Source organism: Lotus japonicus, chromosome 5 (assembly GCF_012489685.1).
Source record: "Lotus japonicus ecotype B-129 chromosome 5, LjGifu_v1.2".
In the NCBI taxonomy this organism is placed as follows: Eukaryota; Viridiplantae; Streptophyta; class Magnoliopsida; order Fabales; family Fabaceae; genus Lotus; species Lotus japonicus.
Window position 1 is genome coordinate 23,404,543 of NC_080045.1, and position 7,619 is coordinate 23,412,161.

The 7,619-nt window shown below is 28.2% G+C and overlaps 1 long non-coding RNA gene and 1 other non-coding gene across 2 annotated transcripts; both read right to left on the reverse strand.

The window, feature by feature from the left end:
• Positions 1 to 4,165: 4,165 nt before the first annotated feature.
• Positions 4,166 to 4,822, reverse strand: LOC130716679 (uncharacterized). The gene is made up of 2 exons (XR_009012119.1): positions 4,745 to 4,822; positions 4,166 to 4,428 (listed from the first exon to the last, which is right to left on the reverse strand). It is a non-coding gene; the product is annotated as an uncharacterized LOC130716679 (long non-coding RNA).
• A 1,382-nt stretch (positions 4,823 to 6,204) lies between these two features.
• On the reverse strand, positions 6,205 to 6,276 carry TRNAG-UCC (transfer RNA glycine (anticodon UCC)). The gene has a single exon. It is a non-coding gene; the product is annotated as a tRNA-Gly (tRNA).
• Between the last annotated feature and the right edge of the window lie 1,343 nt (positions 6,277 to 7,619).

The window sequence follows — 7,619 nt, forward strand, 5'->3', positions numbered from 1 at the left end:
AAAAAATAGAAAATTATATTAAAGTTTATTGTTTGTTACTTCAGATTGAAAATATTTTAATATAAATGTTATTCTCTGTGGAATCCTTATTTTCACAATCAAATTAAAATGGTTCTGTATATCTACTCTTAAAATTAATTAAAAGTCTGGGAATATTACTAAAATTATATTGAAACATTTTCTATTGGTTTCAACTTGAATGTATTTTCTAATGTTATGAAAACCGGACCGGTCACTGAACCGGTGAAGATACTGATTTAAGGTTTAAAGGTTCAACCGAGGTCGAACCGGGGTCCAACCTGTAGTATTTAAATGGTATTTAAATATAAATATTAATTATTTATACTATTACAAATATAATTTATACTATATATAACACTAATTATAAACATTTTATATTAAATATGAGAATTTAAATTCTAAAACTATACTTAAAAAAAAAACTTTCGTAAATGAAATGATAGAGATTAGAGAGCTAGCCACCTAGTTATTTTTTTAAAACTACATAGTAACGTTACAAAATATTTCATTGCTCTTTTTTTTTTCAATCATTGCATTTATTTTTTGAAAATCTAACAGTAGGCTTATTTTTTTGAAATGAACAGTAGGTTTGTTAAGTGTTTAGTAGCTGTACAATTTTCTATAAGTAAAGGGGTGAGTAATAAATGTTTAGTAGCTGTACAATTTTTATCTCTCAATTCTTTTTGGTTTTCTCAATCAAAGGGGTGAGTAATGAATGTTTCTCTTTTGAAAATGAGTTATAAATGTTATATTTTAAAAAAATAATAAATGCCAACAGTTTTATTATGGAAATAACTAATATTAATAGCAACAATACAGAAATCAAGGGCTGCCAGCTTGATATTAGTGCAGGTCTGTTTGGAAAATCAGTTTTTTACCAACCGGTTAAGCCACAGAACCGGCGGTTTTACCAGTTCTGACCGGTTCTTACGGTTCTTGTCCGGTTTAATAATTCCCGATTTTAGAAGGGCTCCGGACCGGTGAGATGGCCGGTTCCCGGTCCAACCGATCGAACCGGCCGGTCCGTTCCGGTTTTCATAACATTGGTATTTTCATGTCAAATCTTCCTCATGTAAGAGCTTTTTACTATATAATTAATAAATATAGACTAAATATGTTTATTTTCCTCTAATTCCCCGTGAAAGCCCTATAATCACAATCAAACTATAATGCTTTTGTATATATACTCTTAAATTATTTAAAACGTATGGAAAAATTATTAAAATTATAATAAAACATTTTCTATTAGTTTCAACTTGAAAGTATTTTCATACAAAACGTTCATCATGTTAATTGTTCTCTAATTCCCCGTGGGATCCTTATATGGCTATATTCACAATCAAATTATAATGTTTCTGTAATCTACTCTTAAATTATTTATAAAGTATGAGAAACATACTAAAATTAAATAAAAATATATAGTCTATTAGTTCCAACTTGAAAGTATAGACTATATTTGTTAATTTATTCCAACTCCAGTATGACTAATATTTAAATCAAAACTTCATTTTTTTTATATATTTACTTCTAAACTTATGAAAAAAATGAAAAATTAAATTAGATTTTATTTTTTGTTATTTTTACTTGAAAATATATTTTTGTTAATGTTCTTTCCCGTGGAATCCCTATTTTCAATGCTTTTATAAATCTACTCTTAAGATTATTTAAAAGTCTGGATAAAGTAATAAAATTATATTAAAACATGTTGTATTAGTTTCAACTTGAAAATATTTTCATACAAAATACTACTTATGTAGGAGCTTTTTACTATATAATTAAGAAATATAAACTAAATATGTTTATTTTCTCTAATTCCACATGGGAGCCCTATATTCAAAATCAATATGTTTATATTTACTCCTAAAGTAATTTAAAAAATCAGTTTATTTTTCAATGAATTTTAACATAAAAGTATATTAATGTAAAATATTCATCCGTGGAAACCTTTTATCATATAATCCAAGAATAAATAAGGAACCAATAAACACTACAACTTTCTTTCTAATGATCACTATTAGTTTAATTCAAAATTAGATTCAGATTTCCTTTATAATAGTTTTCATTTTTTTATGGTAAACTTTGTTTAGTAAACTTCATTTTTTTCATTTTGAACTTGGATAATGAAAATGTTCTTCCCCGTGGGTTCCCAATTTTCACAATCAAAGTATATTGCTTCTATATATATTCTCTTAAAATCATTTTAAAAGATTAGAAATAGCATAAACTTATGTAGAAAAATTTATCGAAAATAGCTGATACATATAGTGGAAAATAGTAGACATATTTATCATAGTTTTATATATATTTACTTCTAAAAATATTTAATTATAACTCCACCGTTCGAATTAGCAGAAGAAGATATTTCTTTATAAATTCTTGGAAGCAATAATAATAATTAAAAGTTCTTGATAGTCACAACAGGTACATCCCTTGAAAATACACAATTTAATCTTTCAAAATTTCAAGTTCATAAGTTTGACAGCTCAATTAAAAATTTCTACTACAAATTGATAACTTCAATGAGCCCTAAAAAAATGGTTGGAGTTCCCGGGTAATTATTTTTCATTATACACTTTCAAAGTGACATGGGTGGCTGCACAAATAATTAAGTTTGCTTGGAGGATTGTTTGTCTTTCCAACGTGTGCGGTCCACAATTACACAAATGGTTTGACATATTCAAGAAGAATACATGTTACATTCAATTGAATAGTATAAGTATCTTAAATATACACACTGAAGAGGATGGTACCGTCAATTTGTGTACATATGTTTTTTATAAAGACCATCGTCAATTGAAAGGTGTTTACTCAGTTTTGATCTAGATGAAAAAACGCAATACATTAATTAAGGGGACCTATGAGACCAACGGAAGCATAAAATAGGAGAGAATAATGGAAAAATTGAAGTTTAAAAACGTAATCAAACTGGAATTGGATCATAAACAATCTTTGTTATAATTAAGGAGTTAACTATTTTTTCTATGGAATAACATAAGATATAATTTATAACTAATGAAGATTTATCTTAATCATGCTATCAAATTACAACGGTAATCAAAACAGTCAACTTATATAATAAATCCATTGAAATTATATTTTTCATCTACCATTACACTGTTTCAAAATCTACCCTGTTGTAAATATATAAGTTAATTATTTTTTATAAGGATATTCAAAAAAATCTCATCTTCCCTTTATTTATTTTTATTTTTTTACAAAGCATAAAGATATATAAAAAAAGCTTTGGGAACAAAGCTCAAAAGAGTACAGGGCAAAAAGGTGATTAGTGAAACAAAAAAGCTATCACCTAACATTGAAGCGCCAACCCCAAAAAACCAGAGAAAAAAACGCCCAACAGAACCCCGATCAGGAATATACAATGAATATACCACATAAGAAAATCCAACCTAAGGCTAACCCAAGAGCAAATAACCCGCCAAAAAGACTAATTATAAGTTTTGACATTTTTTATATAAAAACCGATAGGCCAATTCCTAGTAGTTTACTAAAGTAATGCTTTACCTATACCATTAAGTTTTACCTATTTTTTATAAATAAGTTTAAAATAGGTTGCCATATATTCTTATTTTTTCTTATTAAAAATAGTTCTCTATTACATAAACACGTTTTATAAATTGTATACACCCTCCGGTCACTATTATAAGCAAAAGTTAGGTTTTTAGATTCATTCAATAAATGATGTATGTGGGTGATCATTAAAATAGTCACATACATCATTTATTAAAAATATAACTTTTGCTTATAATAGTAACCGGGTGATGTATATATCACATACTAATTCAAAATATTCAAATAATAATAATAATTTTATTCCTGTTCCAAAAGGAGAGTAAGCAGTTTTGGCATACATTTGTAAACTCTGAAATCTAGGAGTATTCTAGTGGAGTGAAAAATGTCAATTCAAGATATGGAGGAGACTATGAATGGAGCAGTGATTTGCTTATTGGTTATGTGCCACTACCCTCTCCCTCATTGATATGTGTTAAAATCACACCATAATGTTAGTCAAATTAGATTTTAGTACTCTTGAGATATTAATATCAAAATAAAATATTATAATCTTATATAAAAAAACGATACTCAATTTGAAATGGAAATAACTCGTTGATTGACTAAAAGATGATGAAGCAAAAAACATGATCACATTGATTCAAAATCAAGATTCAAAAGCGGCAAAAGTACAAAACAGAATTGTTTGAGAGGGAGCTTTGGAATTGCTCTTACAAAATTAGACAATGTTTTTTTTTTTTAACATAAATCAAAACTACTGAAACTCAAAGCTATCCCAATGTTTGAAGAGACTGAAATTCTTCATGCATCCTTCTCTTGCTTGATCTCTGTGATTAACTTAGTAGCGGTGGTGCTGCTGCCGCCGCTCCCATCCATCTGAAATTTTGTAGTTTCAATCACAAAATTTGAAAGTTCAACAAATATACATCAGCCAAGTAAATCGTCTACAACAAACTAATTAATTTTAAAATTAAGCAATTAAGTAATGTGTCTATAGCAAAAGAAACAGCAAGCTAATTTAAGGAGAAAAACCAATCAACGTTAGTAGCAGCAAGCCTATGGAAAACAATAAACTAATTTTTTTACAAATCAAAGATCGATTGATACTTCCACTTGGTTCAAAACGCATCAATCTAAATAAAAAGAAAACAAAAATTTATATTCAATTTCATATAATGAAATGAGTTCATACCTTATTATCCATCAATATCAATATATATCATCTCAATTCCAATAAGAGGAAAGAGCAGAAACTAAACGCAGATTGGTTGAGAAAGAAAGATTTATGTTTTGAATCAAACTTCATGTGTTATTTATAGGTGAAGCCTCATGAATTTTATCAACATGGGTTGGCAAAATAAACCAATCAAAATAATATGTGATAGAATCAATCAATTAATATATGTTGGAGACCTCAATAGTTTAAATCAATTAATTGATTAAGAGAGTCTATATACGTATTGTAGTTGGATAAATTGCATCACGTGTCAGTCTTTTAACAATCTTCCACCAATCAAAAATTGATATTTTAGCAATTTTGAATAAATGTCTCAAAGTAATTATGAGAAGTATAAGAAATGACAGTCTTGATATCTAAAATGGTTTAAATGTGCATTTGAATTAGAGATAACTTTAAATTATGATTGACCAAAATTGATGATTGGAAATATGTTAGTCTTAATAATCACGCACAATTAATAGGAAATTAAAGACAATCAGTGAAGTAGAAAAAAATGAAAAAAGCAACGTGATTGGCTTGTTACATGGAGTGGGAGTTAAATGTTTTTAAAATTGAGTAAAGAAAAAATCTGATTGGCCATAAATGTGATAATGGAAGAGAGTCAAGAGACGCAGGGTAAAAGCATATAATATATAAGACTAAAAAAATTGAAAATAAAACTGATTTAAGTGGTTTGCCCTGCACAAAAGTTATAATTCCAATTGAACCACTTTGAAATTTGAGAAACGTGAAACAATAATATGAGAAAGGGAGGAAAGAGAGAGAGAAGGAATAGAAATTATGGTTAATTGCACATAGAAATTAGATAGAATTAATTCATCTGTATAATTATATGTTAAGACCGAGATAATGGGGGAGAGAAAAAAGGATGGAGATAGTGGGAGAAGAGAGAGTATGAAGGATGGAGGAATAAATCTGAATATAATAATCCAAAGGGGACACGTGACACGTTGTGGTTCAATGTTAGGGGAATAAAATATTGTAAAATATTCTGGAGCTGAGATTTTTGATAATGGCATGCTTGGAATGTTACTGCTTTAATATATATATAGATTTCAAGTCTAACATACTTTACTTTTGGAAAGTATTGCGTTCTTCCACAGTAATAATTAGTGAATTGAAATAAGGACACAGTAACTTGTTGAATTTAATTTCGATGTACAATATAAAGGAGCATGACATGATTTACAAAAGCTTTATCGAAACACAAAATCCTATGGGTTAATATGTTTTTAGTCCCTGTAAAATAAAAGTAAATTGGATTTGACCCTTCCAAAATAAATTATAGCTTTTAGTCCTCAATACTAATGAAATATTGAAATTAGTTCATTCTGTACATATTGTGGCGGTTATTTTTGCAGGTTTTGGTGTTTCCAGCCGCCACAAAATACATTACTGAAAAATAAAAGAATTGCGTTTGCCGGGAGTCGAACCCGGGTCTATTGCTTGGAAGGCAATTATCCTAACCGTTGGACTACAAACGCAACGTTGAGTTGATATTTCTTTTATTGTATATTATCTATTGTTTGTTTACATTAAGAAAGATAAATTACACCCTTTAACTCATCTGTTTCTGAACTCTTATGATAGGGAACTTCATAAACAATACTCGTGAACAGTAACAGCACTTAGAAAGTTATTATTTTATTATTTGTTGGGGTAGTTATTGGGTTAGTTATTTACATCAGTTTATGTTAGTTATGTTCTATCAAAACTGCCTAGGGGTGGTTATTAAATTTCTAGTTATAAATAGGAGTTGTGGCTGTTAGTTTAGACATTCAGAAATTTGGTGGTTGTCTTAGGGAGAGACTGGACTCTCAAAATTCCAGAATTTGTAGGAGAGAATTGGCTCTCGAACACCAGTACTTCCATAATTATTCTGTAATAAATTATGTTCTTATCATCTTACCACTTGAACTACGATTCGAAACATGTTATCACTTTCAAAAAATCTATTTATATAATATTATCATTTCAACTATTTAAATCACTCTTCTTTAAGTTTTACCAAATTTATATTATCAACCCATGCATCTAAAAAAATGATTGATGCAACAAATGAACAAGGGAATATAATACGAGAAAGATCCAGCCTTATTAATGGGTTGTTTTGGAAATCCAGAGCGGGGTTTGGTGGCATTGTTAGAGATAACAAGATAGTTCACTGCCTGGATTTTTCTTGTTCATAAGTCTATTCTTTCTATGCACTCTTATGCTCCTATTTTTTAGCATTAGAAAGATATCCCATAACCAGCAGTTATGAGATTAATTCTCTTATAATTCAGAGATCACATAAAGTAGGTAAATCTCTTCCAATAAATATGTTATGCCAACTTAGATCGGCAGATGTTATATTATTTTATTTTGCTGTTTTTTTATTATTTCTTTATGTTATGTTATTTGAATAACTGAAATAACTTTTTTTTTTGTCAATAGAATTACTTTAATAATTTTTTTTTGAATAGAGAATTACTTTAATTAACCAATTGAGCTACTAGATATTTAAAGTGGTGCAGGTTGACTTAGCCCAACTAATTTTTACCTCATATGAAGAGGGTCCAAGATAGAATAAGAGAGACAGTTCCACGTATCAAAAAAAAATCGGCATCAAAAAATTAGAAAAAACTAGAATAATATCATGGGAAAAAATAACTCAACTTAAAAATATATAATTTGAGGAAAAATAATATAAACTTATTGGTCTAAGAACTTTTTGAATATTTTTCGTAAAAAGAGTTGAAAGAAAATTAGGAAAGGAAAATGCTATAAAAATTTAACGTGTAATTTAATATTGTATAAACCATTGTATTTTAGATAAAATAAAAAG